Source organism: Magnolia sinica, chromosome 11, assembly GCF_029962835.1.
Source record: "Magnolia sinica isolate HGM2019 chromosome 11, MsV1, whole genome shotgun sequence".
Lineage (NCBI taxonomy): Eukaryota > Viridiplantae > Streptophyta > Magnoliopsida > Magnoliales > Magnoliaceae > Magnolia > Magnolia sinica.
In genome coordinates, this window is record NC_080583.1 from 66,034,129 (window position 1) to 66,045,894 (window position 11,766).

An 11,766-nucleotide genomic window follows, 5' to 3' on the forward strand; every position below is an offset into this window, starting at 1 on the left:
TCTTTTGTTTCTGCGTTAAAAATGGTCCTGACAATTCGAAAAAAGGACTTTGATTGTGAGTATTTGACCATTCTTTGTATTTATCCGTAGATCGAACGGCTATGATCACTTGTAGCCGCACATTTTTCTCCAAGTCTATTCGTGGAAGAAATTATCTTTTGAACGATTCCGATCGTCCATACGCATGGCCATCTAGCGGACTACGATTTCACTTAAGTGGTCCGCAGCTACACGACCGGCCCTCGAAAGGCGAGACCTTTACAGACGGGAGCGGATCAGGTGCGGCCCCGACCGTACCTATGACAGTGCGGCCCTTACCATAGGCCCACCTTGATGTATTTATTCTATATCCACACCGTCCATACGTTTTTTCAGATCATTTTAGATGATTAAATGAAGAAGATCAAAATTTCATCTGGACCATAGTTTGGGAAACAGTTGTAACTAAACGCTCTACCATTAACAGTTTCTTAGGGCCCACATTAAAATTTCCGGAATTTTTATTTTCCATCCAACCTGTTGATAAGGTCAAAAAAATCTGGATGAAGGGAAAAAGAAAATAAAATTGGTCCAAATCTTTTTTGGTCCATTAATGGTCACTCAAGAATGTTCCCTATGGAATGATCCATCTGAGAATTCGATCTTCTTTAATTTTGAAATCATTTCGAAAAGTATCCTTTAATACGGATGGACGGCATGGATATAGAATATATACATCAAGGTGGGCCCCACGATAAGGGACGCACCGTCTTGGGTGAGGCCGGGGCCGCACCTAATCCACACCCTTTCCAGACGAGGATATCCAACGTCGTGGTATGAGGAGCGTACTCGCTGGCGTGAAATGGACAGGCGCTTCTCCCGAACCATGCTTACATGTTGCACATGTTTAAGATCTGGACCATTCATCACGTAAAATCTCTATTTATATTATAAATTAATTATTATTATTTTTTAATTTATGCCTACAAAAATTCAATAATAACCGTTGATCATATTTCTAACGGTACATTATTATAATGAGTGTGATCATCATAATGTAAATGATAGAATAACCTTTATCCTGAATTTCCTACCTGATTAATGGACCAGATATCTAATATATATATCATGTTACCATGTAGGCTGCGAGTCCCATTTCGCCTCACACGATGGAGTATTATATTTAACAGATCTAGAAAACCATAATGCGTGGGCGTCACGCGCGAGAGATTACAAAGGCGATTCGCTGGACACATGCAGAAATGGTGCACATATTAGAGATCTGAACCATCCATTAGATGATAAATTGTATGAAATTATTTAAAATGAAAACTACTAGCCGCTCTGATCATTACGATAGTCACACTTATACAATAAAAATAGACCGTTCGAAAAAGATGGCCCACCGTTTTCATTCACCGTTCACTTACTGTAGACCTTATGCCAGGCCCGTTCTATAAATTCTATCTACAGCTTGTTTACGGCAGCATCCACATGATCATCAGTCCCCATTCCAGAAACATGCCAAGCTGGCAAGCGTACCGCAGTTGGACGCGGATTACGTCCTAACCCGCCGGTCTCTAGCCACGAACGGGCAGTTCTGTGGGTGGGCCAACCGTGATGTATCTGTTTATCTACACCGTCTATACGTTCTATCAGATCATTTTAAAGTATGTGCCAAAAAATAAAGCAGATCCAACGCTTAGGTGGACCGTGATTTATATGTTTATCCGCGTACCCCGCAGTTCTTCTCTTCAATTTCTCCGCTCGTGAGTCGTAGTCGACCGTTGGTCTGTCTCATCTTTTTTCACACGTCATCAACGCATACTTTTCTTGGTTAGCGCGTTGGACACGCGCACAGGGCTTAGTTCCTGACCGTTCATGAGGTCCACACAGATGGATCGCTACCATAAATATTCAGACGTATGAATCGGGACGCGGACTGCGTCCTGCCTCTGTCAGTAGGATGAATATTCAGACGGATGAATCGGGACGCCGACTCGATCCTGTCAGGCCCTCTGTGATGTATATGTATGTGTTTTATCCAGGCGGCTCATCCATTTTAACAGGTTATTTTAAAGGCATAATCAGGAAAACAAACAGATCCAAAGCTCAAGTGGGCCACACCAAAAGAAATAGTTGTGATTAAAGGACTACCGTTGAAAGGTCCTTGGGAACTTTAAAGGTTTCGATCAAACTTATATTTGTGTTTTTCCTTAAACGATGTGTACGTGTCATTATAAACGAGGCGGATGGCAAATGAACACGCCGTGAGACTTGGGAAAGTTTCAACGGTGGTGTCGTTATCACGGCTGCTTCCTTTGGTGTGGCCCACTTGAGTCTTGGATCAGCCTCCTTTTTCACTCATGCATTAAAATGATATATTAAAATAGATGGACAGTGTTAATAAAACACATACATCATAGTGGGCCCCACGGAGCCACTGCCAGACCGAGTCCATCCTTGCAGGTATAGGACGCAATCCGCGTGTGAAACGGATTGGCTATGGTCGGTGCTACGTGGGCCACACCATGATGTATGTGTTTCATCCATTCCGTTCATCCATTTTTCAGATCATTTTAGGGTTGATCCCAAAAAATGAGAGGGATATAAATCTCAGGTGAACCACACCACAGGAAAATAACAGTGATTGGATATCCACCATTAAAATCCTCCTAATGCCCACTGTACTGTTTATTTGACATCCAATCTGTTGATTAGGTTATACAGACTCAGATGAAGGGAAAAAACAAATATCTCGGCTTGATCTAAAACTTTTGCAGCCCCGAAGAGTTTTGAATGGTCCACATTCATTCAACATTGTTTCCCGTAATGTGGTCCACTTGAGATTGGGATATACTACCATAAAATGATCTAGAAAAATAGATGGACGGCATAGATGAAACACATACATCATGGTGGGTCCCACAAAGCACGGACCACCAGCCATTGGTGGGCAATGGGACCCATCCACCGAAAGGTCCAGATCATGGGCCTTCGTTTCATGTTTCCTATTCGAGAGCGGGACACCGTTTCTCTGGCAACCTATTTGCGGTCCCGGATTGGGTTCTTGCCATACGTGTACGGATTCGGTCCATGCAATGGCTATGTGAGGCCCATCATGATGTATGTGTTTTATTTATGCCACTCATCCATTTGTTTTTCTAATCATTTAAAGGTACGATCCCAAAGATTAGTCAGATCCGAGGCTCGAGAGAACCACACCGTGGGATTGAATATCTACGATTAAAAACTTCATAAGAACCGCAGAAGTTTTTGTTCATGTGATTTGTGATATATGTGTTTTCTCTTAAACCAGGTCTGCATGACCTTAATGAACAGGTTGGATGGAAAAAAAAAAAAACATGAAGATGGCCCTAAGAAAGTTTCAACCATACACATTATTACCAACCACTGCTTTATGTGACGTGGTCCACTTTGAGCCTTGGATCTAACTTATTTTTCTCATTCATACATAAAATGATCTGAAAAAATAAATGGACGGAACGGATAAAACACATGCATCACAGTAGTCCCCACAGAGCCCTGCCTGGACCGAGTCCTGCCACACGGTGGGCTCCCTTATTTACCGTACACGTGCATGCATGAACGGCCATTCCAAGCATCTACATCGTGGGGCCGGCTCGCCAATCTGGATCCACGAGTCTATCTTGTCATCACTCAACTAAAGGCCAGGTCTCCGTTGAGGAGCATCAAACACACAGGAATATCCGGTGAGCCGTCTCTCCAAGGTCTTAAGACTCGGATGAGTCTAGTACCACTCGTTTGAGTTAACTCAGATTGGTTGACAGCTCCTATTGACCCACAAGCCAGAATTTAAAATAATAGGTGATTCAGCTCGACTCAGCTGAGTCCTAACCTGCCTCAAGACCAAATGAGTCGAATTGGGTCCTCTAACCTGGATACATGTCTTCTCATCAAAACTTAACGTTTACATTATATTCTATCTGTCACGCTCTGAAATTCGAGTATAGAGTATGCACCTTCAAACCCAAGTTTTGAATCATACTCATACACAAAGTATACTGATTTCATTCCATTACGATTATTCAAAGGTAAAAGTAATATTCATTTTTACATTTCAACTAGTTCATTCACAATTATTCACACAAATGATTTAAGCACCAACATCTTTTTATTCTCAACATTCATAAACATTTGATTTGCATAAATTAGGCATCATTCACCAGGTAATACACCTTACTTGCTACAGACCTAGAACAATTTAATTAAATAAAACCAATTAAATAATTAAAAAATCCTATAACTAATACTATCATTTATTATATGTAAATTAGAACATCTTAACAAAAGAAATTCTAATTAATTGATTAGGAATGGTCCAAATGTGGTCAAGTTCTCTCCCGATAGATACGACCACGTCTCACATGTATCGTGCACCAGTTCAATAACAACTTCTTGTTTCTGCGCCAACTTATCAACTAATTGCTTATCTATGCGGTTTTTCTATCAATAAAAATATAAGCTGTCACGCCCCAAACTCGAAAACCGGGCTCATAAAATTTTCGATCACCGAATTCAGCGCCGACAGCCTCCGTAGTACCCCATTCTCGGCTCCCAGCGCCCATACGCTAGATTTCGATCCTGGGATCCTACAAGGAGGATTTTCAGTGTAAATTTTTTTTGCAAATGAGCATAACCACAAGTGTACCCAAATCACAAAAGCAACATCATCATCACATATCCACTAATATAAATCGTTGATTACAATGCTGAAAGGAAATACATGTATATAATAAAATATCCATAAAGCTCTACCACAAACTCCCGCCTCAATCATGCTACGACCTGACGTCACCTACACACAACGTTCGTGCATAAGCTTATAGAAAGCTTAGAGGGTGGTGTACGTGTGTGCCCAATAGGTACCAAGTATACAATACAAGTCCACAATTCATACAATATCAGAAATACTGGCAAGTTCATGAGTCATATGATATCAGAGTAGACAGAAATACTGACAAGTCCATGAGTCATATAATATCAGAGTAAGTAGAAATACTGACAAGTCCATGAGTCATAAATAGCAGAGTAAAAAGAAATACTGACAAGTCCATGAGTTATACAATATCAGAGTAAGCAGAAATACTGACAAGTCCATGAGTCATACAATATCAGAGTATGCAATGTAGATCGACTATGCAATGCAGGGTTGTGGTAAACTAAATGTCATGTGCTGGGGATGCAATGCAATATGCGGTGTGAAATAAATGACCAAGTTAGAGCGTGGAGTCATGATGATAGTACGCAGTATCGCAAGTTGTGGGGTCCATCACAAGGGACTTCTATCCAAATTGGCCCATACCTGATTTGGATAGCTGAACACAATGTGGTAAACTCCTGATCTCAGGTTAGTCGCGTACCCAACCGAAATCATGGCCATTGCAAGGGTAGACATAATAAATTAGTTGCGCACCACCAGCCCGAGTGGATAGTGAATGAATCAATGAATGAGTAAAATACTAAGTATGTAACTCCTGCTCAGTAAGTCCACATATCAGTACCGTACTTCTCTGAGATCATCACCGGGGTCTAACACACTCTACGCCACTTGTCGCCCCATCAAGCGCACGACTAGGTAAGTGGAAGAGACCTCACTATTCACCTACTAATATCAGCCCGGCTCGTCAATAGCGGACCCATTTATGGGCTGGTCAGACTCAGCCTAACATTGCTTACTTCCTCGAGTGGGTAAGGCCACACCCCCTTCCAACCGACCACGACACAGTGAGAAACGCGGCCTACTGGTATACGGCCCTTATGCACTCATGTACTTTCACTTGGTTTAGACGTTGGAGCGTCCTCTAGTACCAAGAGGGTTTAAGAAATTTCACTCAGGGACATCTATAGCACCCCATGTAAAAAAAGATTTTCGGTGTCTCATCTAGCTATCTACGATATGCCTATGGAGGCTACGGCCCTGATGTCGCTAAGGCGTACAGTGGTCATATCACAAAATACGAAATGCATGAATCATACCATCCAGTCATGCATCAAACCTGCGTGTACCGCGCGCTCATGTGGGGCAACTCCATTCCACAAGGAGTCCCATAGTAAACCAACTCAATGACATATGCTATGATCAATCACTCCTCATAACAAGCATACATATGATGTGTATGGGCATGTATCATGATGTAATAAAGTACATATGCATGATTATTTGATAGGGCAGACAACAATAATCCACAATCGGCTATCATTGGCATATCACATACTACGAGTATAACTGGAAGACATGCTCTTTGTACAACTATAGGAGCCTATGCGGTATATCTTACATTAGCCTCCCAAGGCTCTACATGATACAAGACGGGGACGACGGGTCTAGTTCATACGTCGAGATAGGTTCTATATAGTGGACATACCAAACCTGATACTACATATTCTTCTATTTACGGCAAGGGGTGATGATGTACTAAGCAACAGATGGCCTAGATGATACACTAATGTCAAGGATGGACTTCGCACTTGTCTCAACAAAGAGATGGAGGTGCGGAAGATATATACATGTCACAAGGTCCTAGCAACTGGGGTACAAAGGTGGGATACACCTCTCGTAGTGAGTTAAGAGGGTATATAACAAGGTGAGTACACAAGGTAAGCTAACAGGGTGAACAATTGGGCTTTCTCAACCTCTTATCATGAATAAACTGGGCTTCCTTATGGGGCTCGATATATACACAAAGTGGGCTTAGTGGAGTTCCTACATCTAGGACCATGTGTCCTTCCAAATGAATTGGGTGGCTCACTCAACACCTAAGTGGGCCTTTAGTATGATTACTAAACTTGGGCAAGACATGCATCTAGATGGGTCACATTACTATGGGAGGCCCTGTACGAACACAAGATGGGCTCAAGGCTTGGGGGTCCTATAGGGTATGTGGAAAACATCATTATTAATGGAGGCCCAACGGTATGAGATAGCTCAATAAGGATAGATTGGAGATTACTAACATCAATAGGGATAGACCTCATGGGGTGAACCCAATGGGCATATAATAAAGGGAGTCAAGAAGATGTGCCTAGGTACAATAAGTGAGCTTCCTCATTCGCTCTATCATACCATGGACTGGACTTCCCTATGGAGGACCGGTACAAACAAGGTGGGCCTCAAGGCTTGGATAATCCTACAAGGCGAGGTAGAAGGCACTAGCATCAATGGGGGGATCCAATGGTTTGGGTTAGCCCAATGGGTATTACTAACTTAAGTGGGGGCCCAACGTTTATGGTTAGCCCAACAAGGTAAGATGGAAATCACTACATCAATGTGGGCCCAACGGTTTGGGGTAAGCCCAATGAATAGATGAATCATTTAATATCAATGGGGTCCAATGATTAGGGTCAACCCACTTAGAGAATGATGAGAATGGGTTTAACAAGGCCTAAGGGAAGGTCACAATGTGAAATTTTAACCATCATTGCCCATCAATGCGGACATTCAACCAACATTGCCCCCAAGGAGTGGCCCTCATAGGGCCAAATATATAATGCGCCCATGACCTCACATAAGGGCCTAACATACATCACAATGGGCCTCACTTAAGGGCCACAAATACATCACATTGGGCCTCATTTATGGGCCACAAATACATCATATTGAGCCTCATCAATGGGCCATGAATACATCACATCGGGCCTCATCGTATGGGCCAATATACATCACATCGGGCCTCATCATATGGGCCTCATACACATCATATTGGGCCTCATCATATGGGCCAATATACATCACATTGGGCCTCATCATATGGACCTCATACACATCACAACGGGCCACATCGTATGGGCCAATATACATCACATCGGGCCTCATTATATGGGCCTCATACACATCACGACGGGCCGCATCACATGGGCCTAATACACATCACAATGGGCTGCATCACATGGGCCTAATACACATCACAATGGGCCGCATCGTATGGGCCTTATATACTTCACATCGGGTCTCACACATAGGCCACATATACATCATAATGGGCCAAATATACATCACATTAGGCCTCATCATATGGGCCTCTCATACATCACATCGGGCCGCACCCATGGGCCTCATGTACATCAAGTGAGACCCATCGTCCTAGCTAGACGGTGTGAATAAAACATTAATATTATATCTACACCATTCATCTATTTTTAGAGATCATTATAGAGCATTACCCAAAAAGAGAACCATACCGAAATATCATCTGGACTGCACCACAAATAGTAGTGGAGATAATGATTTCACTGGTAAACAATTCATCGGGCCCACCATAACATTTATTTTCCATCCAATCTGTTCATAAGGTCACAAAGACCTGAATTAAGAGGAAAGCAAATTTCATATTGATCTAAAGCTTCTGTGACCCCAAACGTGTTTCAATGGTAGACGTTCAATCCTCCACTGGTCTTTGCAGTGTGGTCCACTTGATAGGTAGATCTGTCTTATTTCCTGTCTCAAGCCTTAAGACAAGCTCACAAATTGGATGGACGGTTTGGATATAACACACATATCGCGGTGGGTCCCACGTCCAAATGGACAGTTGGGATAAAACACATATACCAAGGTGGGGCGTCCACGTCCTAGCTGGATGGTGGAAGTCCCACACATGCAAAGGGATTCCCACCGTCCAGCAAATGGACGGACGGTATAGATATAACAAATACATCACTGTAGTCCTCACTGTCCAGATGGATGGTGGGAATAAAATACATATATCATGGTAGGTCACACCGTCCCACGTGTAGGGACGGGACGGTGTGGATATAACACATACCTGATGATCAGGCCCACAGATCTTGTTGCCGTCAATATAGATGGACGGTTTAGATACCACACACCTTTGATCAGTCCCACAGGACTACTAACATCAATACAACAACTATATAGCTGATGTATGGTACATCAGCCAGTCCGGCTACCACAGCATGTGGGGCCCACCATAATACACACACACACACACACACACACATGGATAGAGGGAATGGTCTCCTGCGCACGTACCACATGATTCATGATTCAAGTGGACCATACTAAGAAAAACACTGGAAGAAGGATATGCCTACCGTTGAATTTTTACAGGGCCTACAATGACTTTTATATGAAATCTACTCCAACCGTATAGATGCCTCATAAAAATATATGCATATGGATCAAATTTTAGACTTTATGTGATATATGTGGGCCATTCCAAGCCAAACAATTTTGACAGTGGGCGTTCCCTTCATTGTTTCTGCTTATATGGTACAATTAAATTATGAATGTGGCTAATTTTTTAACCCCATTGATAAATTATTATCACAAATCTTATTATCAGAGTGGATTTCATGCATACATTAAGATGGCCACACCCTGTTGGCACGCTGCAGCAAGACGGGCGGGTTACATGCCGGGGAGCAGATTAGGTGAGATCCGGGACTGACCCAAGAGGATGCCACCCTTACCATGGGCCCACCTTGATGTATGTATTCTATATCCACTCTGTCCATCTATTCTGCCAACTCATTTGTGACGTGTTTTAAAAAATGAGGCAAGTAAAAATTTGAGGTGGACCACACCACAAAAAAACAATGGTTACTGAACGCCCCCCATTAAAACCTTTCTAAGACCCAATGTAATATTTATTTATCATCCAACCGGTTGATTAGGTCATGTAGATCTAGATGAAGGGAAAACATAAATATTAGCTTGATTCAAAGCTTTTATGGCCCTGAAGAAATTTTTAATGGTGAAGTTCATCCACCACTATTTCCTGTAGTGTGGTTCAACTAAGCTTTGGATCTGCCTCATTCTTGATCTAATGACATAAAATAATCCAGCAAAACAGATGAACAATATAGATGAAACACATATGTTATAATGGGGTCACATAACACTCTTAGCACCTGGAAGAGCCAGCATGCATAAGGACGTGGACAGGCAGGCAAGGCGGGGAGAGCTGGAGTGGGCCTACCTAATTGTGGACATGAAATCTACTTCAATCACGAGATGCATGACATGAATTTAACCATAGTTGTAAAAGCTCACCTGCATACACAATTCAGGTAGGCCATATGAGTGAATGTATTTATAGGAGTCAGGTAATGGTTTGAGTGGATTTCATGTAAATATCACAGTTAGCCTCGTAAAAATTTAACGCTAGACGTATCCTTCTACTGCTGTTTCTCTTGGTATGGCCCACTTGAATTATAAACCTGTTTATTTTTTTAAAACCTATAGTTAAATTGCTATTAAGAACCTACTGGTTGGAGTGGATTTCACAAAACATCACCATAAAGCCCACCCCAAGCCTACTCACTCCCACCTCCATTAGCTTGGTGCGCATAAAGATCTCATGCGGTACGGTGCGCAGGAGACCATTACTCTCTCTCTCTCTCTATATATATGTATTAGTTTAATGTAGTGTCCAGGCCCTAGATGGCCTGGATGCAAATACATACATTGAGGTGGGTCACACTGTCCAGGAGGTTGGACGGTGTGGATAAATCTCATGCATCACGGTGGTCCCACGTGGGTGGGCCACACGTGTTTAGATTAAGCTTGTATTTGTGATTTCCCTTCAAATAGGGCCTGCCCCAATTGGGCAGCAAGGTGGATAGCGAGGTGGCTGCCATTGATGGACGGTGTGGATCTAATCCATTCATCAAGGTGAGCCGCAACAGGGAAAAGAGAGAGAGAGAGAGAGAGAGAGAGAGAGAGAGAGAGAGAGAGAGAGACGCAATGGAGGGGAGGGGCTTCGCCACTATGAGCCCTCCCTAGGTGGGCCATGAAAATACAATACATGCATCAAAATGGCTCCCAAATCATGTGGGTCTTAAATCATAAAAATTAACGGTGGAGATCCCTTTCCACTATAAAATGCAAGGTCTAGATGACATTTTCTCAATGGGAAAATAAACATCATGATGGGGTCTGTGGAGAATGGCCCAATCATGGAATGAACATATGGATCATGATGGGCCATCGGCCACACTTAGGGTCCAAAGTGAGATCCGTACCATCAATCGGTAGACCCCACTTAGCCCATCATAAAAAATACCATCTAATCCTACAAATCACCAACCGATTGCCGATCTTCTTGGTTCTATGGCTTCCTTAGCTCCTTGGCTTTAACTTTGATGGAGGATGATGAAGATTGAAGGGTGAAGATGAGAGATAAGGGGGGTAGGAAGTGGTCCACACTTTGGGTTCTTTCTCCTTTGAATGCTTGGACGGCTACTCTTTTGGGTTGCTTGGGGAATGGGTAGAGAATGAGGGAGAGAGGGTGGTTGTAAGAGAGAGGTGATGGGTGTGAGTGATATGAGGGTTGACTTTGGGGATGGCTTGTGTAAGAGATGGATGAGTTGTGATGGGATGTGTACTTAACTAGTACTTGATTGATTGATGTGATGTTAGGGTAGAGATTCTCTCGGGATTCACAATATGCGACATTTTTCTCGAAATAAACCCGGGCCTACAACTCCTGGCCTGGGCATCGCATTATTGAATAAGACGCGACGTTAGAACCGCAGCGATGGCGCGGTCGCACTGGTACAAGTCTCGGGTCAAGTCGACTCAGATCTATGGGATGCGACTTAGGGTCACGCGCAAACACCGATTACAGGTCACGCATTGGCAGAATTCGACGGGGAGGATTGTAGAAGTCTAGGGAATGGTACGGATTATGATACGGGTCTTACATAAGCTGGTCAGGCTTAGTGAGAAAACTCAACATGCTATAAACCATAGCAATTAAAATAATATAAGTACCAAATGTAAAA